The sequence below is a fragment of the Alligator mississippiensis genome, chromosome 1 (assembly GCF_030867095.1).
Source record: "Alligator mississippiensis isolate rAllMis1 chromosome 1, rAllMis1, whole genome shotgun sequence".
In the NCBI taxonomy this organism is placed as follows: domain Eukaryota; kingdom Metazoa; phylum Chordata; order Crocodylia; family Alligatoridae; genus Alligator; species Alligator mississippiensis.
The window spans coordinates 449,232,949-449,256,447 of record NC_081824.1 but is presented as its reverse complement, the minus strand read 5'-3'; the positions used below and the strand labels follow the sequence as shown (position 1 = coordinate 449,256,447).

The 23,499-nt window shown below is 50.1% G+C and overlaps 1 long non-coding RNA gene and 1 other non-coding gene across 3 annotated transcripts in view; one reads left to right on the top strand and one right to left on the bottom strand.

The window, feature by feature from the left end:
* Positions 1-2,390: 2,390 nt before the first annotated feature.
* Positions 2,391-23,499, top strand: part of LOC132248305 (uncharacterized) — a 44,830-nt gene continuing 23,721 nt past the window's right edge. Inside the window, exons 1-2 of one of the 2 annotated variants that reach the window (XR_009459475.1) lie at positions 2,391-2,661; positions 7,231-15,504. This is a non-coding gene — a long non-coding RNA (uncharacterized LOC132248305). Of the gene's footprint in view, positions 2,662-7,230; positions 17,973-23,499 lie in introns of those variants that run through there. The other variant, XR_009459478.1, reaches the window with a different exon arrangement.
* On the bottom strand, positions 19,779-19,965 carry LOC132247938 (U2 spliceosomal RNA). Its single transcript, XR_009459324.1, has one exon. It is a non-coding gene; the product is annotated as a U2 spliceosomal RNA (small nuclear RNA).

The window sequence follows — 23,499 nt, the reverse complement described above, 5'->3', positions numbered from 1 at the left end:
TGCCTTCCACAGACAGAGACTAAGATATGGAGCATCTCTATTTGGGGAATCAAATCTACGCACCCACCTCTGCTCAAAATACCACCTTTCCCTTCTATATTGCAGGTGGAGGGCAAGGCGGAGGGGGTGGGTCGGGAGCAGGTGTGCGTCTGGTGGGGTGTGCGGGAAGGTGCAGGGGGGGTTAGGGTTAGTGGTGTGCAGGGCCCTGGATCTTCACTCCTGGCACAGCGCAGCCCACAATCTTGCCCACACGTGGCAGCAGCAATCTGCCCCCTGGACCCACAGCGCACAGTCCTGTGCCCCTGCAGCGAGCGGCACCAGCACCCCCGTGCTCCCGTCCCTTCCTCCAGCTGAAGCCCCTGCCCCAGCCGCGGGCCCTCACCTACATTCCCGCTCGTGGGCAGGGAGAAGCTGCGTGGTACCAGGAAGGAGCCCCATTGAGGAAGAGGCTTCTTGTTCCTGCAGCTGCCTGGCTCCAGGCTGGGGCTGGTCAACCCAGGCTGGGGGGCCGAGGCTGAATTACGGAAAGCACAGAATACAGCAGGTTTTGTTTGGTTTTCCAGGGCTGATAGACGGTTCTCCTTCTCCACATGTATTTTCGAGCCCTAATCTTGCTGACCTTAATCCAGCCTTGCAAAGCGATCAGGAACATTTTCCAGTGCAGGGTAAAAGATTCAGTCTCTCACCCTCATCTTCACATTGAATCCGCACAACCCAAAGGTAGTAGGACAAAGAGGTAGGCAGGGTTTTGCAAGGATGCATGAGCATGAGTGAGCAAAACCCCAGGGGCTTGCTGCCCAGTCAAAGCAAAGCAAGCAAAAAAGGTATGGGGGGCAGGGTGGAGGGGGAGTTCGTGAGGAAATGGCTGCCCACTTGTAGTGCGCAGGTTTGTTATTACCCTGAAATAGAATAGTTTTTTGATAGCATACTGTTAGGCTAACAATAATTTGGATTATTAAGAAGTATTAGCTTTACAGCTGAATACAAGGCATGACCTGTGGCCTAGCAGTGCAGCTGACCACAAGGCAGAATGATAGCTAAGCCTTTGCTTGTGTCAAGTAATCATTTTAACTGTATTAAGCATTTTCTGAGTTAAAAAGTGGATCTGTGTCTGTGCTGAAAAATCAGCTACAGCAAGAAGCAAGATAAGACAGGGGAGCCATTGTTCTGGGTGCAGTGGTTGTGTCCTTGAGAAGTATCTACTACTGTGTAAGGTTTTGCTAACATAATGTTACTGTTACTTAACATTTAGCTTTTAAAAAGTGCTAGTTCAACTTAATAGAAATATGCTGTTACAAAGATTTGTAAAGCACCGCCCAAGTAATGCTTTTGTTAACCCTGTAAGTCTTGCCTTATTGTAATAAGTACAAAAGATCGCCTCACCCTTGAGGGGGGGCCATTTTGCCTTTTGCTGGTTTTATGGTCTTTGCTCGAGCAAATAAACAGCTGTCTTTCTTTACCTGCGTTGTCTGTCTATCAAATTACAGCTAGACAACAAACCTTAGGGAGGTTTCTCCCACCACACACCCAACTCAGTTTTAAGCACTCAAGCTCAGTGGGCTTCTGAGTTTGGCTGCTTTCTAGCTAATCATGCAGCTGAACCTAACCACACAAAAGGAGGCTTGGTCTTCCTTCCAGTCTCTAAGAAGACACAGACCCAAGCACCCTGGACAATGAAAGCAAGAGCAGGCTGTGGCCAGCTGAAACAATCCCTCACCTCCCTTAGAAAGCAGGTGCTGCCCAAGGGCTCTACCAGCTGCACTTGCAAATGGTGGCAGTGCTGGGTAGGGCCACCACCCCACATGTGTGCTGGCCCTTGCTGCCAGGGGTTGCCACTCTGCCCTGAGCACTCAACCACCTACCCCAGCCCAAGTAGTAAGTGCTGGTTAGAGAACCTGCACAGGAGTTGCTGCACTTCTGATACAGGGCAGCACTGCTCTAGACACTGGAGAGCACTATTGGGGAATGCTGCTCTGACCATCCCCACTGGGTCATCACCACCAGGACTTGGCCCTACTCCACTACTGGCTCTCCTCAGCCTGTCTGTGAAACCACAGTCCTTTTGGACCCTGACCACCTTCAACAGCAAGCGCACAGAATTTCAGCTCATTTAGCTGTCACAACCCAAAGTTGTGATTTTTGTTTTGTGTGTGCTTTGGCACTGCTAAATTATTTTCCCACCAAATTTGCAACTTTCTTTGCAGTGTGCATTTCTTCTTTGCATCTGAAAAATGCTCGTTGAAAAGAATTCCCGCCATTTGTTTTAGAATTCGAGCCACATTATTGGTTTGTGTTAAATTATGCACACGTGGCGGCTAGTGATTGGCTTGCTAGCTGTATAAGAAGCTTGGGTGGTTTCTGTCCAAGTTGGAGAGAAAGAAAGAGAGAGAATTTGTTGTTTTGTGTGAAGATCTCTAAGTACTGTGGATCCTTTTGGACCCAATGCATTTCTTAAAAGGCAACAGGGGTTTGATCAGCCTCTGGCCTCTCCCTGTTGTTGATTGATTCCTAGATGTACCCCTCCCTGCATGCAAAGGAGACGGATCCACGGAGCTTTGACACATCTGTAGGAGATACCGAGCTTGTTGTAGTCCTTGAACGAGCATTTAAGGGGAGCTGTGCCTGGAAAACTGTCCAGCCTACACTGTGACCATCTTTGGTGTAAGTAAACAATCTTAAATCAACCACTAAGTGTCTGTGACTAATTCTAGCTTGCTGCCTGTTTTCTCTGATCCCGTGTGCCCGGGCTGCTGGCCACAGCCTGCGTGCACAAAAGGGCCCTGGATTGCTCCTGGCCTGCACATTAGCAACAGGAAGTATCAGGTTTAGCCCTGGACCCACTACAGGGATTTTTATTGACTTAAAAAGACCACCCAGGAAGTGACTCTTGTCTGGGATCTCTCCTCTTTCTCCCACTTACATAGCAGCTTCCTATAAAAACGAAGGGTTACCCCATTGCAGACCTGGCACTGCTTAGAGGAGGGCTGACCTATCAGTGACCTTTGTCTAACTTTGTGTTACCAACTGGTGTGTGCTTACAGGTGTCACTGATTTGGCAGAGAAGGCCAGTGGACACACAACTTGATCCACCTGCCCTTTACAATAGCCTGTTTTAGACCTCAAACAGTAAACCCAAGGCCACAAACAGTGAGAAAAGGTGTGAGAAGCCCCCTCCTGAAACATGCATACTAATGAGGGTGCAGATTAGGAATACTCTTAGTTACCCTTCTAGCACATAACCAGAGTCAAGCATGGAAAATATGAGTAGAGTGACCCTCACATAGTCAGGTAAAAAGAGGTCATTTGTATAAGCAGTTTCTGTGGACAATGCTGAATGCATGTTGTAAGTAAAACCTCAGGAAAGTCTCTTGCTGTTCACTCCTGCCCCCTATTTTCAGGGAACAAAAAAGGGACTCTTCAATGGATATGCCAGATATACTGATTTTTTTTTTCACTTTGGGCCTTACTGCTTGTATTACAGTTTCAACTTTTAACACATTACAGAGGATTAGTACATTATTGGGAGAACTTTTAATAAAGAATCTATTAGAAATGACATGAGCTCCAAAAAGGCTAATGGGTTACTGTGCTAGTAACGATTTAAAAACAATTCCATCTAACGTGCTTATAAATTCTTAGATAAGATGCTGCTTCTGCCTGTGACATGCTGATAAACGAAGTGTTCATAAACCAGCTATAGAAAACCATCATAATGAGCAAGCAAACGGTCCAGGCTGCAGAATTTGTGCTGTACCTGGTTAAACTGTGCTTTAGTGACTGCTGTTGTTCAAGGATCACCTCAGCTACACCATGTCATGAGATTAAAGTTGTTAAAAAGATAGTTCTTGGTGGCAGTGCATGTGCACTAGAAGACACATTTATTGTCTCAGAAAACTGAAGGCCTTTTTCTATATGGAAATAGCAATTTGTCATCTCCATGTTCTTGCTGGAAAATCTAAAAACACTTCCTTTCGTACAGCACAAACATCTGGCACATAAAGGAAAAGGTCCTTTGCTTTGCCTTTGTTGCCATAACTGAAAGATCCCCACTGAGTGGAAGCCTCTTGTTGAAAAGAGTTGGGAGCCCATTGCTTTGATCCAGAAGGTTTACAGTGACTGCCCTGACTTTAATTGTGTTCAGTTGTGGTAGATAACCACAGCCTTGTATTGGCCAGCTGTCGGAACTGCTAACAAATGTTCTTGGGGGTGAGTGGGACACTAGCCTAAGGGAGACACTCCAGCAGTAGCAGAAGGGGACCAGATGAGCTGTGCCTTTGCAATTTCTAATTTGTACAGGAGGAATCTTGGGAGTATACCTATTCCTTCTGCCAGTTTGGATTGAGGGTCCTAGCCCCTTGTGCTGTGGAGTAGGTGGTCAGGAAATGTGTTTGAATTACCAGCTCATTTAAGGTGTGCCATGAGACTACAGCAGGTCATTAGTCAATCTGTAATGTGTGTGACATTAGCCAGAAGTAAATTAGAGGCCAAATAACCCCTAATGAATGAGTGTGTCTCAAATTTCCCAGAGAAAATACACTGAGCACATAGTATTGGACTTCCAATAATGAGTAAGAAGTATTACTGCAATTCTCCAAAGGGACCACGTGAGTTAAGAGGTGCAGACAGCCTGAATTGGTGATGAGGTGCAGGTGGAGAGGATCAGGCCCCTGGGTGGCCCTGCAGGTGGAAACAGTGAAGGGGCTAGCTGAGAGAGCATAAGGGAGGTGGTTGGGGTGGCTTTAATAGCTAGGAAGGAGAAAGGGCTGGGCTTGTGTTATGAGGGGAAGAGCCCTGCTTTTGCTTGTTAAAGCTGAAGGATTGGGCTTTGGTTTTTTGTTTGTTTTGTTTTGTCTTTGTTTGAGGAAGGCTTGGAATGGGTGATGTGTTAAGAAGCTGGAAAGTCCTTTGACTATTTGAAATATGAAAATCAACTTCCTCCTTACTCACTTTTATATTGCTCCACATAACCTGCCAATAGGTGACTGAGAATCGGGTCTTGCACCACAGCAGCAACAGTACCAGAAAGCAAAAAGGTCCTGGGCCAATGTGAAACCCAAATAGTCTCTTAGCTTTTCCTGCTTTTGAACTAGGATAAAGTCTGTGGGTGGGTATGAGGGAGATGGGTGCATTGGTAGTAATGGCTATGTAGGAGTTCAAATTGTTTGTAAGGTATGTAAAGGGAAGCTTATGATGGATGCTATGTTGCTATATATGTGGAGAGGAAGAAATGTATTTTTCCAAGAAACTCAAACTGGGCCCATTGCCTCCTCCCTTGGAGGAGCCCCTAATTATCATGCCCATGTCTGGAGCTGCATGCTATCTTGCCAATGTGTCTACACCGTCTGCCCCTGAATGCAGATCTAGGATCTGGGGTTGTCTGGGGACTCGCCCTGTATGGTCTCACACATCCATAGTCTTTCCCCACCCACCATGCCCACACCCCGTACAACTTCCTGCACACCCCCCACACAACCACTTCCCAACCAAGCCCCATACACACCTCCTTGCCCCCCACATGCCGTATAGAAGGGAAAGGTGGTATTTTGAGCTATAATGCAAACGCTGCCTGGCAGAGGTGGATGGGTGGATTTGATTCTCCCAGTAGGGATGCTGCTTGTCGGATACATTTGGGATACCAGAGATAGCTTAGTCTCTGTCTGTGGAGCACAGAAGCCAGTTGGCCTAGTGTAAGGAGGAGGGGGGATGTGTGGGGGGAGGGGGAAGTCCTGTCCCCACATGCCTCATGGTCAGGGTCTCTGAAGGAAAGGGTTCGGGAGAGTTGTTTGTTTGTTTTTTTTCTAGAGAAGGGACTTGCAAGGCCATGAGCATCTGCAGGATGAGGGTTGGTCACTAGCATGAGGGGACTTTGGGGGGCAGGAGGCCCCATAGGGAGGAAGGATTGGGGCACTGCAGGTATAGGGAGGTGTGCAGGTGCTGGGGGGTGAGGCTGGGAGGCAGGAGAAGACTTTGGGTGGATGAAAAGGGGTTGTGGGCAGGGGGGCAGCCAGGGGATATGAGGAGCTACAATGAGGTTTGAATGCTTGGGAGGGCTCAGTGAGCTGGGGGTGGGCAGTGAGGAGTCGGGAGAGCTGGGATATGGTGGGATGCATATGTGCAGGATATAGTGGATTTATGGGATGGAGAGAAGGCAGGGCAGGACTTGGAGGAGTGAGAGGGGATGGTGGGTGGAAGAGGCAAGGGGCACTGCAGGTGGCAGGGCAGTGCAGAAAGGGCAGAGGGAGGCATTTTGGGGCCCTGCAGAGGGTCTCAGGGATGCGTATGTGGGAGTGTAGAGAGCTGCTCCGTCTGTGGCCAGGCTGGGTTGGACCCATAGCATATTAGCAAGGCTTTTAGTTTCTTTATCATTTGTAGAAACAGTCATTGTGTTATGGAGCGACGTGGCAGCCCCTCCCCCCCCTCCCCTGCCACCTTTCCAGATCTTACAACTGCCCCTGGGGCCCAGTGAAACCAAGTACCTAGCAGCTCTTTTCAAAGGAGAGGTGTATTTCACAAGGTGCCCTGAAATACCTGCCTTGAATTCCTCTCCTTCTATACTGTTCACAGCATATTTTGCTTTAAAATGTACATTGTCATGAAATGAAAGTGCGACGTGCTGCCAAGTGTGTAAACGGCTACACCACTAAAGTGGTGCAAAAGGGCAATTAAGCCACTTTTGAAGGCTAGTTTTGGCATGTGTACAAGCATCCTAGAGCACTGCATTTATTGTCCAGGAGTAGGTAGTTTGGTACATGTGCAAAATCTTGTGAAAACACGTAATGCTTTTTCTCTATGGCAGGGGAGGACTATACATGTACTCCTTGTAGAAAGATACAATTTTCTGTAACATATTAATAATATATGTACTATAACGTATTGATTGTAAAACACGTGTACACACATACCCATAGTGGTGCTACAGTGAGCCCAAAACAGAAATCCTGTGTCTGGGCAACGTCCATCTGCATCTGAACTTTGCATCTGTATTGTTCATGTATTGAAAGCCTGGGCATTGCTCTGCTAGTTGGGATGATTCAGATCTTGGATACAAAACAGACTTGACTGCTTCTGGCCATGGCCAGTGAAGTGAGTCCCAGTTTGTGGCCACTAAAACCTGTAGTATATTTAGCTTCATAGGCATAAGGTTCCTTTGCTTCATGCATTCATAAGGCTGTAACAACCACCTTAACGCTACTGACACACTTGTCTCTTTTTCTCTCTTTCCATCTCCAGCAGTTCAGGCCTGACTTCAAGCTGCGAGGCTAAAGTGAGAGTTGCAGAATAGGCTTTTGAAGCTGGGTGAAGAGACCTGGGAAGTCTGCAGTCTGCTGGAAGTTGGAAACTTCATGGAACAGACTGACCAAAGAATTGTCAGCTGTTGCTTAACTAAGGCAGTGGAAGATGGACAGCCATCCCAGGTGCCTTTGTAACAAGAGACCAGAGTCGCATGCAACTGCTCTTCTCTCCAGCAGTGGGCCAGCCACCTGTTCCCCAAACCTTGGGACTTGTCACGCTGTGAAGAGATGAGCCTGCAGCCCTTCAGGGATCAGGACTTCTTTTGCAGGCTTGGACAAAGACTTAAGGTACAGTCATGGCTCCCATAATTGCCACCCCTCAGTTGAGAAAAGGAGCAGGTGACCTGTTCAGTCTGATGCCTTATTGTTACATGCCAAAGCAAGAGAACACATGCTTGTTGCAGTGCATGTCCAGCAACCCACAAGTGCACAACAAATTCTCACTTGCACCAACTGGGGAAACTTAGGAGGGAGGTAGCACGCACTGGCAGCAGCTGGCTTAGAATCTGGGAAGTTCTCGAACTTTCCCTTGTAGTCTGTGCCCTGTATTTAGAGACAGCTTGTTCCAGTACCATCGCAAAGGCTGTGACCTGTTTTTATTGACATTGCTTGGTTTCCCTGGAACCTCTTGGAACTGAAGCAAAGCAGTTCTTGTATGGATTGTGAAGGTGTCAGTTAGGTGGGGTTTTCACCTTTCTGTGCAAGATGCAGAACCCTCCCTTCCAGAACTGTATCTTTCCCCACACCATCGTGGAATGCTGCTGCTGCTGTTGCCTGCACCTATTGTGTGTTCTTCTCGCCTCTGACTTATGGTCCATGCTGACAAAGCTGCTAGAATTATGGAAAAGAAAAAAGCTTTGTTCCAAGGAACTGGACACGTGGGTAGATATATTTTCCTCTAACAGATGCATCTGGTTAGATCAGTTGCTGTTACTAAGGCTTTAAAGCCAAAGGCATGATGCTGTGTATTGGGATGGTCTACTTAAGTATGCCATCATTTAGGCCATTTGCTCTATTTGCTTTGGCTTAGTTGGATGAGTTGATTTATTCCTTTCCTTGACTGATGAAACAACGGTAATATCTGTAAGGCTCACTTGGTCTCCTAGAAACAGTTTGGACGCCTCCTGCTTGAGCCATGCTATTGTAGTATGGCATAAGAATTGCAAATGGCCATGATGGGCCTGAAGGGAGGATTACCATATGGGGTTAGCAAGAACACCTTATCACTTGGAGACCAACTGGCTAATTATATAAAAATAGGTGGTGGGGCACTACAGCTGTTGCCTTCAGCTACTATTAACACGTTCCAAGAGACAACTCCTTGTTCCTCGTCTAGCGCATTACTGTTGGCCGCAACCAAGAGACTTCCTTCTTTTTTTTCCAGGCTATGGCTTGGTAGTGTGTAGATTATGCTGCTCTAGATCAGCATAAGCCCATAGTATCCCCAATACCAACTTGTGCAAGGTCCACTGTCTGCACCTGTCATTGTGTGGCTCCAGTTACTGACCACAGCTCTGGCCTGCACATCAGCAACCAGCTCTGGGATCCAGAAACTAGACTGTTCAGTCTTCCCTAAGGCAGTGAGATCTGGTGGGTCTCAGGTTATCTTGCACAGTCCCTGCAGGAGAGACTGCCTACTATGGTGGTGTCCTCAATGGTGAAGGCTGCTGCCTGTCAATGTGATCTACAGACCTGCCTCAGGGACCCTTGCTGCCAGTTACCCTCAAGCTGTCTGCCAAGCTAAGCTTATTGCTGGAAGAGGTGGAGGTTAGAGCAGGACATGGACTACAGCTCCAGACCAAGACCGCACTGAGTCCAGCTACCGAAGTGGGACCCAGACGGCCTTGTGCTGATGTCTCTGGCCACCTGATGGAAGTTCTGGCTGCATGGCCAAGTCCTGGAAGAAGGTAATGACCTAGCTCATCCACAAAAACAGTGAGCCTGACCATCTGCATCCCTGAAGGGCCCATCACCCTTTGCTCCACCATATTTAAATGTAAACAATATGCTGGGCCACAACACAGCTCAGATCATGGACTGGGCAGTGAATGGGTGGATTGTAGCCTGAACCAGAAAGCTTTCATGTCCAGCGAGGGCTGTTGAATGCAGCTTGGCTGCTGATGACCCACGACAGCACCCAGACAGCAAGGTGTCCACGTGGAGATCAGTGCAGGCCTCTGGCTCAGTGCCTTAGCCATGCGTCTTCCAGGAGCTGGGATATCAGGCCAGATTTCCACACATGGTCCCCAAGGCCTACAACAACTACACTGTCACTTCCTGATCATAATGGTGAAATGCTGTTCCGAACTTGAAATGAGGCTGCCTCCCAAGTCCCACCATTGGAGGCTTACCAAGGGCCCAGGACCAAAAGCTAAACCTCCTGGCTTCTGAGGGTGACTTGATGAACTCCTGCAGGTGCTGGACAGCAGCTGTGAGGCAGCTGACTGAACAGAGCTTTTGTTCCCCTCCAGTCCAAGGTGCCCATATACATCATCACCTCTGGAAAGAGAAACTTATGGCCCCCAGTAACAGGATCCCGGGTGAGCCCATGAGATACATGAAGGGTAGCGAGGCTTACCTCAGCCTTGGCTCAGACATGGATCACTGTGCAAATGAATGTGGGAGAACATCATGCTAGGGACCAGTTAGGATGCCTACCAATTGGACTAATCTGTGGGTACCCTGGAAGAAGATGCAGGGGGAGTACCTTGTCTCTGGCTGCAGCTTTTGGCCCTGTTCCATCTTGACAGCGGCTTCCAGTTCCAGTACCGACCCCCTGATACCCCCAGTCCCTAGGAAACCACTTTGGACTGCCCTCCATGCTTCAAGTATCCAATCATTAGGCCAGACCACCAATGCCTCGGTCCCAACCTTTTACCTGGAGCAGTCTTTTTGGAGCTGTGGGGCAGGACCCAAAGTAGAAATACAAACTCCGTTCTGCCCGAGAATCCCTGCAAGCCCTCCAACCCCCTGAATCCCAAGAAATGATGGCCCATCTCCAGCAGGCAGTTCAGCAGCTCCAGGCACTGTTTGAACAGCTAGAGGGGAAAAACCAGAGCTGTTGGACTGCCTGGAAGGGGCACAGGCTAAAGCTGGAGCCTGGCAAATGCTGAGCAAAACCATCCCCAAGAGATGAAGCAACAATCGAGCCTTGGCTGGGGCCCTGCTGTCAGAAGACTGCTGCTGCTACCACAAGTCCCACTCCCAGTGCACTTGAGCCAGATCCAAAGAAGTGTTTTGGGATTCCTGGATCAGTGTTGCCTGCTCTTTCCACTGTGCCCCATCATCTGTTCCACAGACCAGGCCAAGATGGGACTAATGGTTGGCCTGCTTGCAGGGAGAAGTCCTGACCTGGGCTTCCTTGCTCCTCGAGGGCTTCAGTCTTTCAAATTGTCCATCCAAGCCTTACAGGGAAGAAGTCCCATAGGCACCTGCCCACCCCTTGCAGTTAATCTCTGCCAAAATAGCCCCCTAAAATGTTCAGCATGGCAGCCAGCTAAAGCCCACAGTGGCTCACGTCAGTGGTAGGCCCCTGGCCTCAAGTGGAATGAGGTGATTGAAGTTGTGGCAATTCTGCCAAAGGCTTAGTGAGGAGCTGAAGGATGAACTTGTTCCTGTTGAGTCCCCTGCTTGCTTGGGGCCCTTGACTGAGCTCTTTGTGGATCTACCACTGCCTTCCAGAGGAGTGTGTGGAAAAGATGGCCATGAGAGGGGACCCCACACCACAATCCCAGGTCTCCTAGTGCCCCAGGAAGATCTACTGCTCTAGAAATCCAGGGAACTGTATCTGTGGGAGACCTAGAAGAACCAGCTGTGAGCTTTGGGCCTCTGCTAGTCTTGTGGAGCACAAGGACCTTGCCCATGCCATCTGGTTAGCAGTACAGCTGTCAGTCCTTGTGGGCTTGGGTGCTATGGACAACTTAATGGACAAGTGTTTCTGCAAAGAGAGGTGCCTCCTAGTGAGGCACAGGGTGAACCCCATTACAATGGAGTAGTCATTGTGGGCATCCCACTCAACTTGGATCCAGTAACTTTGGACATTTGTTTTGGCTGCATGGGGTGCTTACCTGTACTGTATCAGTCTTGGGCCCTCTGTTCATGTCCAACATGTGGGATTTCCTGTCCCTTTTGGGGGTAGAGCAGGAGCTCTAGTCTGTCTAACACTGGCAGACAAGGGAGAACCAGGTGCTGGAGCAATGCTAAATGAGGCTTCCTTAACTGCCATCACCATGACTGGCTTGTGCTCCTGCCCGTGTCTATATCTGCATACAACAACTTGGATCTGTCACCCAGCCAGTGCAGCCCCTTGATGCCAAGTGTGGGTTTCATCCCTACTTCCCCACAGCCCTGTCCAACATCTCCACCCCTGTAGTCACAGAACTGGGAACCCACTTGCAATGAATACATGATGACGTGAAGCACCACCACTAGCCTGCCAAGAAGGTCTAGTTTTAGGCTACAAACAGTGCTCGGGGGGGGGGGCTCCACGTCCATTGTAGGAGTAAAGAATCGCTCTCTTCCTAATACCTGAAAGCCACCTCTCAACTCTGACAAGCAAGATCTTGGGTATCTAGGACTCTATGCCATCTCTGCAGTCACCAACATGGTGTCCTTCTGCTTGTAGCTATCTGATGTTCTGCGTGCCCACCCTGTCTTCTACATCTCCCTGGCAAATCTATGCACAAAGACAACCTATTCCTGGCAGTCCCCAAACCATCCTCTTTGGCTGGGGGCATAAGGAATTCCAACTCAAAAAATCACCATTGACAACCAGAAGTTAGGGAGGAAATGGTATTAATGTGTTTGACTGGCAAGGTTATGGACTGGCAGACTATTTCTAGCAACCTGCAGAAAATGCATGAGCCCCTGACCTAGTACGAGCCTTCTGTCAGAGCCACCCAAAGAAGGCTAGCCTAAAAGCCCCCACTTCTAGCACAATGCCTGCATATACTGTAAGGAGGCCAGATCAGGGCCCTGGACTTGCAGGTTCTCAATCTGATCTTATCTCCTGAGCAGGTGGCATCTCAGCAAGGTCAGAGCAGAAGCCTGGTCCCACCTGGGCTCAATGAGGCCATCCAGGCAGTCAAGCTCCTGAAGCCACTTCCTAGTCTAACAGAAGCCAGACCAGAAACGGTAGGCCTCTGCTGGCTTTTGTCATACTCTCAGTGGTTCCTGGCCCATCCCTGTGGATGGCATTTTTAAAGGGTTGATTTGAAAGGGAGAGAGTGAAGACAAGGGTGGAGAGTGGCACAGGAGTGGTCATGCTTTTATTTGTATTTTAGATGGTGCCCAAGATGTTTTACCCTTGGGCTTTATTGACCACTTCATGCTAAAAGGGGTGGTGGGTATGGAGAAATGTTGTGTAATGATGGGTCTTCTGGAAATACAAATATGTGGTTGGAGGAGTGTAGGGGCTGTAAAGAGCTCTTGTAAGGGGTGGCGGGCACTGTAAATCTGTGTTAGGAATATGTGGGAATGGTGGCACATAGTGCTGATGTCTCAGCAGTATGTGCATAGTGCTGAAGGAAAGGAACTGAGCAGTTTGTCATGAGAGCGGGTGGTAGAGGATGAGGTCAAGGAGGGAGAGCTTGAGGTGAAGTTGTGCTCCAGTGCCTCTTAATGCCTGTGGAGTGGGGCAGGGCATTCGGGACTGACCTGGATGTCATCAAGAGGGCTACAGGAAAGGCTTGGTTTGTTTTATTCATGTCCCATGAACAGAGGGCTGGTCTTGCTACTGTTGGATAGCCGGAAGGACTTGGCTGTTAAAAGGGTGCAGCAGTACACTAGACTGCTGAGGGAAGTTGTGGAGCCTTCATCACTGGGGGTGTTGAAAAAGAGGTCAGGTAAACATTGATCAGGAATGATCTAGGAGTAACTGTGCCTATGTTTTACTCTGCTTGTGTCTCATGAGGCAACCAGTGAAGCCCAGAAGCATGAGGCTGGGAAAGACTCTTTTCTTTGTCCTTTGCTGTGTGTTGTGGTAGGTATATTCCTTCCTCAGGAGCGCTGAGCGACTGTCACCAAGGCTGGAGACTGCCAATACTCCTTCCTCAAGTAAAACCTGTAGGTTCCTGGCTAGAGGGACTTGCCCCTTTGCTCAGGGTCAAGCTGGTCACCCAGTTTGAGGTCAGGAAGAAGTTTTACCCCTTGGTCAGATGGGTACAGATTGTGGGGATGAGTGCCTTCTTGTAGCAGGGGCATGGACCTCTTCCTTGTGTGCCATTCAGCATCTTTTAACAACCCTTGCAGAAGGAGGACATGGGTTACTATTGCCACAGGCGAAGCAAAAGGACATCTTGGGGTCGTATGATTTGTGGGTGTGTGACAATGCCATTGGTTTAGTTCTAGTAGTAATATGGTACCGTGGATAGAGATGACCCTGCCTTGGGCAGGGGCTGGACTAGAGGACCTCTTGTGGTCCCTGCCAGCTCTGTCTTTCCCTCTTTTGAGGAAGAAGTGGTACCCTGATCAGAATGCCCCTGTGGAGAAGGGGATGATCTGTGGAAGCCATGCAAAGATTTCACCATGGGATGTTGAGAGGAGGGATGTGGGCATGGTAATGCAGCCATCTTAATGGTGATCCCTACTGTGCCTTCAGGTTATTCCTGCTGCCTCGCTATTCGCTGCTCTTTGCCTTAATGCTCTTTCTAATGACATGCCCCGTGACTTGTTTCTTGCTAGAGGATGTTTTGATCTTCATGTAGGCTGTACAGCACGCTTTCTGCCTTCTATTTTTTTATTAAGGAAATATTAAATATTTCTTTATCTCTCCACACCGCCTCCTTTTGTCAATATCTCACAATAAACAATATCATACGTGAATCAATAATGCATGACACAACCATGGGAACTTCCTGTCTCCTTTCTCCATCACAATTTCTTCACAATTGGATCACCAGATCCTCCTCTTACATAATCATCAATGCAATCCATGACAATACCTTTTGCTCTCTCATACAGGTTCTTGGGACACTTTCAACATTTATAATGCATCCTCACATTTTACACAATCTTTCTCTGTGGTCTCATATTTCCCTTCTTTTTATTTGCCTTTACCACATTTTCCACACGTCTTTATTTATAGCATACACAACTCGTTTTTGTTTCAGTATTACTGTTTTCCTCACTTGGTTTTCACCTTCCCTGATTCCCGACGCATTTCCTTTCCCTACTTCCCGATGCTTTTTCTTTCCCTCCTCTCTATCCCTTCTTTTCTTTCCCTACCCTTACCCTATCCCGGCCGGCTGGAATAATTCCTGCCACCGAACGCCTTGCCATGCCCTACTCCCTTTGCCCTTTTCTCCCTTTCCCTTCATGTAGTCTTTAATCTCATAATACCCCAGCTGTACGCATTCCCTTTGTGTAAAGCATACCCCCTTCCCTATCAACAAGCACCTCACTTTCCATAATGCCACCCTCATCCCCATCAAAATCACCCGCACTTCCCATTGCCTTGTTTCACTGGTCCATACACTGCGGTCTCATAGGACACCCCCTGTGCCCACCCTATTGCCCTTAGAAACTTCCCTACTCTTCCCCATACCCTTCTTGCAGACGTGCACTCCCAAAAACCATTTTCTTCCTTTGTACAGAACTCCCCCAGGCTTTCTGCCGATCTCACCAGCCTCCATCGGTGTAGTACTTCTCTGACTGATAGCACCCGCCTAACTATACACCACGCTATTTCCCTGTGAAACCCTTTCCACCTTGTGTCTTCTATTCCCCTCCACACCTCTCTCACCTGTTCCCATGCCAAATTCCCCACATCCGTTAATCCATCTTCCTCCCTAATTGCATTGAAAATTACCCTCGCCTTTTGTAATCCTTCCATCCCGTTTTACCAAACCCTTTGCCCTGACAAATGCCGCCAGCCTATCCGTGTGCTGTGATGGTTTCCCTGCCCACACGCCTGTCCACCTTTCTCCAAATATCCCCCATTCCCTCAAAACTCTACCTCCCCAGTACTTTACCCATTTCCCCACTATTCCTTCCCCTCTCCGTGCCTCCCTGTCTAATGCTGCCACCCTGTGCCCATATATGAACGTTTCCACCTCTGGAAAACCCCATCCCCCTAGCTCCCCCGCTTTATAAAGCTCCCTACGTGCTACCCTCTCTCCCTTACTTCCCCAGAAACACACACACAATTCCCTTTGTATCCTCCTCGCTTGCCTCCACGATGGAGGGTATACCCACCCTATGAACAGCAGGATCGGTAAGATCACAGACTTGATTAGCTTTACCTTCCCTGTCTTAGACAAACCTCTCCCTCCCCATATTCCCAGCACCTTTTTTCCTCATCCTATCCTATGCTTCTGAAGGACTAGCACGTCCTTTATCTTTTAGTACCCTCTTAATCTCCTCCCATTTACCTCCATCTCGGCAAATTTCTCATGTTCCACAATATGAAATGCATTCCCCTGTCTTACTCCCCCAGTGTCCTCCTCCCTCCCCCCTCATACCTCCATTTCTTCTCAACCCCCACCCTCCACATCCCTGTTGCTTAAGCCTAGCTTCCAATAGCTGACGGGCTATTAGAAAAGCTGCCCCCACCCCGACTCTCCTCCTGATTTCACTTACACCATTTGTCAGTCTTGCTTCTTCCCCTATATCTTTTCCCTTCTCACTCCTCTTCTCTTGTTCTTCCCGTTTTTGCTTTGGTATCCCCACTTTCACTCTTTGGATGGTTGCATGATGTTTCCAGCAAAGCCTTTCCCTGCCCAACAGAATTTCCAAATAGTTACTTACACCAATTAACCCCATGCCCCTTGCACTTCCTGTCACTTTTTTCTCCTGCCTCCCTCTCCTCTACTGTGGCTGTCCATTGCTCTACAACAATTTCTACAGTTGATGTAGCCAGCTTCTCTACTTCCTCAAATAAATTCATCTTTGTCCTGAGCTCTAATACTCTCCCAGCCATCTTCCTTCCCATACTGAATGTTTCCATCCTCTGAAGGGATACCAGGGACTTGCTGTCCCCTTCCATCTTCTCTCCCTCCCGTTCTGACACTTCCTTCCTTATGAGTGGGGGCACTCTTCAAAATTTGTGCCCCTCCTCCCAACATGTTTTTGCACATTACTTCAGCCTTGCATACCCCTGCCCTATACCCCATCCCACAGCATCAGCAACTTGTTGTCCATTGACAATATGTTTCAATGGGCCCTGGTCCATTATATTTACTACGTCACCTTGGTTGACCAAAATAATAGATATATTCCCTATGGGGACCCAAACAGAAGCTGGAAGAAAGATGTTTGATTCCTCAATGATCTCTCGCCATTCCAGATCTCCGTGAACCGGTCCATATTTTGTTCTTATTGAAAGCTCTGTCCACCCAAAGGACTCTCTTTTTCCTTTAGCCTCCAGACAATGTTGGATGTCCTCCAGTTCAATTACATCATTGAAGGTTCTTAAAACAGCCCTCTTTCATGGGAGTCTGCTCTGGCTTGAAAGCGCAGTTCTGTTAATTGTCTCTTCCATGCTAATTCCTCTGCATGCCTCTCCCAAAAGACACTATATGCCTTCCTTTCCCTAAAACGTTCTGTCCCAGATGCAGTAATTTTCATGTGCCACCAGGATGCTTACAGGTTTTCTTTTATTAATAAGGTAACGAATTTAAAATGCCCAACCTCAACCAAACTTTCCACCTTGCAACACAAAACCCAACAAAACCATCTCCAGATTTAGAAGCATCTACAACCCTTTATCATTCAGCCACAGATACCTTGCACAACCTGGTTCCATGTCACCTTACACATTGGAAAATCATATACCCAACATGTTAAAGATTTCTGTTATCTGTAACACATTTAACAAAAGTGTGTATGTATGTATTTACAACTGGCTTAACTTCATCCCCACTGCTTCACCTCTTACACATCCCTTATCATAATTGTCATCCCTCGACACCACACTTGCCGCCCCCCCGCCCCCAATCTTCTTATCCAATCCCCTGTAGGGGCAAACTATTCTTCCCAATTCACATTTTGCCATACTCACTGCTTCAGTTGCCCTTCCTTTCCCATATATCCCCATGCCTAATAATACCCCAGCTGCAAACATTCCTTAACCATAAAAACAACCCCTTACTTGGTAATAAATGCCACCTTTTACCTACTATCCCCTTCCAAACCTCTCACCTATGCCCTTGATCGATCCCCTACATCCATCACCTTGTCACTTCCCCCTGCTTATTACTTTAAATACTGGTTTTGCATTGTCCCACCCTTCTGTGCCTAGCTTCTTTAGTCCCTCTGCCCTTCATAAAAAAAACAAAACAAAACCCCATCCTAGCATAATGTATCATTTCTTTTTCTTTCTCTTTCAGCCTGTAAATCCATCCATCTCATTGCCAACAACTGTAACCCCTAAACAACTGCTCTCCCCAGTCTCAACAATTTCCCCAATAACCCCTCTCCCTTTTTCACTTCCCTTAGTCACAGCCACCACATGCACTTACAGAAAAAGCTCTATTTTGAGTAACCCCAGCCCCCCAATTCACCAGTTTTTTACAAATCTCCCCCTTGCCATCCTCTCCCCTCCCCCCACGCAAAAAAATGCCAACTTCTCTTTAAAATGTATTGCACTTGCAACCATGAAGGAGGGTGAACCCTCCCCGTAAACAAAATAATAGGCAGCAGCACCTGCTTGCCCAATTCCACCTTCCCCCACCCCCAAAATAATCCCCTTGTACCCCACAATCCCACCACCTTCTGTATCCATGCCCCCAACTCCTCCCACACCCTCTTCCTTTTCCCCTTCATCTCAAAATGTACCCCCAACCCTTTTTTTAAATGATTCCCCAGCACCTGTAACCCATGTCTCTCAATGCCTCCCTGTCACTCCCTACATGTCCCAAGACTCTCTCCACTGACCTTCTACCCCAAACTACTATAGTGACATCATCCATATACAACAAATCTTCACTTCTTCCAGCCCCTTCTTCCCCTATCCCTTCTAATGCACTGAGCCACTGGCTTCATTCCACAAATAACCACCCCTGACCCCAATTCAATTATCCTTCCTTCCTCCTTACCCAGCTCCATAGATGTGCGCGTCTCCCATTGATTCTTTCATATCACTTTCACACTCATTCTCAGATTCCACCTCCTCCCTCCTCCCTCCCCTTCCCCGCTTTCCCCATTTTTGTGTATGAGGTCTGGCAATCCCAAGGGATATATCCCTCCTCCTTGCACATGATGCATGTTATTTTTGTTAGACAAGTATTAGCCTTTTTCCCCACACCCAAAGCAAACAGTCCTAGAACAAAAAAACCTCAAGTGCCCCCTCGCTTACTACGTAGTTTGGGCTGTCCAAAATAACCCTGGGGTGACCCAAAAGAAATTACTGAAGGAAGGTGATAAATCCCATCCATGTCTCACCTGTGCATGTAAAATTACCTATGCCTTCCATGACCCCATCCAAATCCTATAACTATTGAATACCAGGGTTTGGACTCCATCTTTGCTGGGAGTTCCCATGATGAGCTTGCTGGTCTTGACCTACCCTGGGGTTCCCACCACCTCTTGCTCCCATGGCCTGCTCCCCTCAGGTACCTGACCTTTTCAAAGCACTGCAGTCCTGTGGGTCTCTGCTCCATTGATCACCCTCATGTCTGGCCTGGATCTTGCTCTGCTGTCTTCTCCTGTTCTGCCATCCTCCTGGGTCCCTCTTGGGCAAGCCAGGAAACAGCTGGGTTTCACCCCGGCTGCCCTGATATGAGCCTTCAAGACTAGCTGCCCAGGGCCAGAGGTGGATCAGGGCCAGGGGCCGAGGGGGCCTGATGAGTGAGGTCAGGTCAGAGAGGACCAGGGCTGAGGGTAAGATGGGCCCTGGCCCACCAAGATGAGGCCTGGCCATGGCAGGGCCTGAAGGCTCTCTGGATGGGGCTGTGGTTGGGTGGCAGTCCCACAGTGCCTGGTTCCCCTGCAGGAAAGCCACAGTCAGTCAGTGGCCCTGTGGGTGGCATTGCAGGTGTGTGGTGGGGTGGGGCATTGTAGGGCACAGTTGCATTTCTGGGGCGAGGCTTCCTGGCAGGCAGGCAACCAGTGAGGTGCTGCCTGTTCCTTCATTCCTGCCAGTCACGTGCCTACTTGCTCTTGGGATTGGCTATTTGTGTATTGGCTTGGCTTTTCCCCCCCTTGCTCCTCTTGCTTTGGCTGGTGCTGGTGATTTCTAATGCTCAACGAAGGCAGCGTCTTGTCTTAGGCGGCTTTCCTGGAGAGGCTGGGGGGTAGGGAGGCAGGCTGCTGTACTTGTTGGCAACAGGGGCTGCCCCAGCCTGCCATCTGCCAGACTGGCAGGGAGGTGAGTGTGCACCCATGCATTGGCCTAAGCCCCTTCCAGCCTCCCTGTGAACTGGCTGGCCCCAATTTGCATAGGGCCTGACCCACCTCCCCACCCCCAGTGGTCACCCAGGAGTAGTGACTCAGGCCCCAGGCCCAGGCCTGTGCTGCTCTTGGATCTGAGTGGGGAGTTCCCCTAGTAGGGGAGCAGGCATCTGGCTCAGCAGCACTGCAATACTAGGCTGATACCTGGAGTGGTTGAAGCAAACCTGGAGGCCCTCTCCCTGTGCCAAGAATGCTTTTAATGCATCAGTGTTCCCATCAAGGATGTTATCAGCAATTAAACTGATAAGAACAGATTTGAATTTTATTAGTGGATGTTAAGAGTTATGAACCAAAAAGATGACAAAGCCAGTAAGGAAATATAGACCGCCTGAGGGAGGGACTAACAAAAGAGGGATGGGGGATGAGGAGGGGAATTCAACTAGGTTTAAAAAAATATGATGTTATCCAACTAAGCCAGGGGGTGGGGAAAGGGGAGGCAGGGGGGTTGCAACACCAAGACAGAGGAGAGATGCACACAAATCAGTACAATGGTCTGTAATGGAGAGAGTAGGCTGAAGACCGTTTCCTCAGTCAATATATAGAGTCTCATTGCAGGGTTCCTCTTCCGGTGGACCGGGGTGGTCCATTTTTGAACCTTCTGCTCAAAGTCTATCAATTGCAGCACCAGGTTCAGGTGGTCCCCTGAGTCCAGTCCAGTGACAGTCGGTCTGGGGGGTCGGAGTACTGGTGATAGCGCGTGATGTGCTCCACGTAGATGTCGTGGGACCAGTGGATCATGTCTGATGCCATGAGGCAGGGCATCAGTTTGGCATAGGGGTGGGAGATGCAGCAGGCACGCAGGACGATCTCATTGCTGGGATCCCAGGGTCTAAGCGTTGCCACAGTGACCACATGGACTGTGCTGTTATAGCCACGGCCTCTCAAGATGTTGGCCAGCGGGGTGTACTTCTCCCGCTTGTGAGCCCGGACATTGGTGAAGGCTTGGCGCCAGTTCTTGAAGGGGATGGTTACGTCCATGATCGTGCCCTTCTTGGCCTCTTCGCTCATGCTGATTGTTGGGTCACATCTGGCTCTCAGGCCAGGACAGTGCGGTTCGCAGAGATCTCCCCTGCTGTGTCTGGGATGGCCCTCACCAGGCTTTCCTAGACAGCATTGTGGTGGAGCTGCCAGGCTCTGGCATGCAGCTTGCAGCTGCACAGCACGTGGGGGAGGGTCTCCGCTGTGTAGCCGCATCACCGGCATCTCTTGTCCCAGTGGCCGAAGTGGACAGCCCCATTCAGAGGCAGGCAGTTGAGGCAGGCGTGGTAGAGGAAGTGCCAGTCTGCAAAGTGCATGACACTCCTGCTGGGTATCAAGTCATTGCTGGAGTCCCACTTCAAGGTGATGTCAAAGACCTTACCCTGGTTGGGTTTGGCCTTCAGGTCACCGGCATAGTTGTTTCGGTTGGGGTCCTTCAGGAACCGCTCCAGGAAGGTCCTCATGCAGGGTGTCACTGTGATGCGGTCGGCATGCAGGGCTGGTTCCAGGGAGACTCTTGGCACTCCTTGGTTCAGATCCAGGAGCAGCCAATGTGTTTCTGAAGGCGGCATGTGGTGTTGCGGGCTCGGGTCCACGGTGATGCAAAGTCCTTGCTGTCTCTGCTGAACTCGCCCTCCAGCGGGCCACTGAGGAAGGTCGCCAAGCTGCATCCAGTTGGCTGTCTCGGGATCCTCTGTGGGTGATCTCCTCCAGGGTGCTGGCAGCAATGACATTTTACCATGGCATCTGGGCAGGTCAGGAGGCAAATGGCATATGTGACCACCACTATGTTGCAGAGGTCTCCCATGAGGGGGATGTTGTCACCTCCCTGCCAGTAGGGTATGTGCAGGACCTCGTTGCTGGCCTTTTAGTGGCAGGTGCAGTTGCTTCTTGAGCAGCCATTGGATATTGGCATCCGCTTTCTTGAGGAGGGTCTTGGGGACCGCCGAGCCTCTCGGGATGAATACGACGTGGGGAATGAGGAAGGTGTTCCCTGCTGGCCCCCTGGCAGAAGATAAGTGCTGTGATGAGTCCAGCTTGCAGGCATCCTGCACAATCCCATTGGTGGCATCTTGTGGTATCTGCTTGGACCAGTGCCTGGTGGGCGTCTCTAGGTGGCAGTAGGTCTTACTATCACGCAGGTGCCTCATCTCTGTCCTGAGCTCTGTCCTGATCCTGGCCCTGGACTGTGAGGCTGGAGTCCAGGATGCGGCTCTTCTGCCTGCTGTCCATGTGCAGGGACATGCACTTGGTGACGTTGAAGCGCAGGCCCATCCACTTGGCCGCCTTGGATATCACATCCAGCATCTGCTGCAGCTGGGTGGCATCAGGGATGAGGAGAACGAGACCATTGGTGTTGGGCAGGACACTCAACTTCTGGCCATACAGGAGGAGCCTGCTGGGGCAGGCTGTGGCTCAAAGGAGCAGTTCCATGGCTAAGCTGGGGCTGAGGGGGCAATCCTGTCTCACCCCCAACTGGATGAGGATCTCCGTGGTGTCTACGTCAGTGGCACAGAAGGTCGTGGTGCATCCATGGCAGAGCTCTCGCACCACGATGATGCCACCCAGTAGGCCCAGCTCACGGAGGGTGCTGAAGATGTGGCGGTGGGGCATGGAGCCGAAGGCATTGGACATGTCCAGCCACACCACCGCATGCTGCTTCCTGGTCCTCTGGGCATTGTCCACTTCGATGGTTGCAGGATGTGGGGCGGCGGCTTCTGCTGCGGGGTAAAAGACCCTGCTGAAGTAGTTGAACAGAGTCTCTGGGGGGACCTGGCAGAAAGCTGACGGTCCCTCCAGGATCTCTCTCAGTGCCTTGAGATGGTTGGTCCAGTAGAGCTTCTGGAGCTAGGAGGCTGGTGCCGGGTCACAGCACTGTCACCTGGGTTGCCTCTGTGGCTGCAGTCTGTGGTCTTCGGGTGGCTCTGGGATCTTCAGTGGGCCAGCGGCGTCGGGTGGCCCTGGGGGTCCGGGAGGAGGACTTTCTGGTTCGGGCATCACGTCTGGTCGGGGATCCCTGGGCTTAGACCTGTGTGGTGGCATCTCTGGGGCAGGCCTCTCCATCAGGGGATCCATTGGACCAGACCTTCAGGGGGTTGTTAGCAGGGTGGCTGGTCTTTGCACTGTGGCTTGGGTCTGACGGGCAGTGGCAGCATGCCAGGTCTTCTCTCGGCTCCGTGGCCTTTGTATTCCTTGTGGTGCTTCTTCAGGAGCTTCAGGGTCTCGTACTCGGTGCCACAGAGGGTGCAAAAGAATGCTAGGCAGAGCTGGTGGAAGCGACGTAGGTGTTATTGCATGTCGTTGTGTGACCTGTGTTGTCTTTGTGGGTGGCAGGTTGGGCATGACAGCTTCTCGGGGAGGGGGAAGAGGAGGAATATGAGCACTGCCCTGTCTGCACCTCCCCCTGGGTCATCTGTAGGGGTATCTAGTGTTGGGGGTTCGGGGCTCCTCCACCAGGGGACGGTGGGAGTCTTGGGGGGGGAGGGGTCTTCCTTGGGACCACCAGGGTCTGCGGGCCATCGCTGCTCAGGGTACGCTGTTAGCACCGAGGGGCTGTGGGAGTTTGGAGGGGTCTGCCGTTTCTCAGGGGGCTCAACCATTGTCTGGGGAGTGTCCTCGGGATCCGGGGTCCTCTGCCGGGAGGTGGGTCTTGTCCGCTGGGGTTCTGGGCTCAGAGTCCCTCTGCCTCTGGGGGTCAATCAATGGCCAGGGGTCAACAGCCGCCTGTCGGCACCCCGACATTGTGGAGGGGTTTGTCACCGGCTCGTGTTTGCTGGTTCACCCTCCTGGGAGGGTCCTCTGTGATGCCTAGTCAGCGGTCCACCCTAACTGGGGTCTCCAT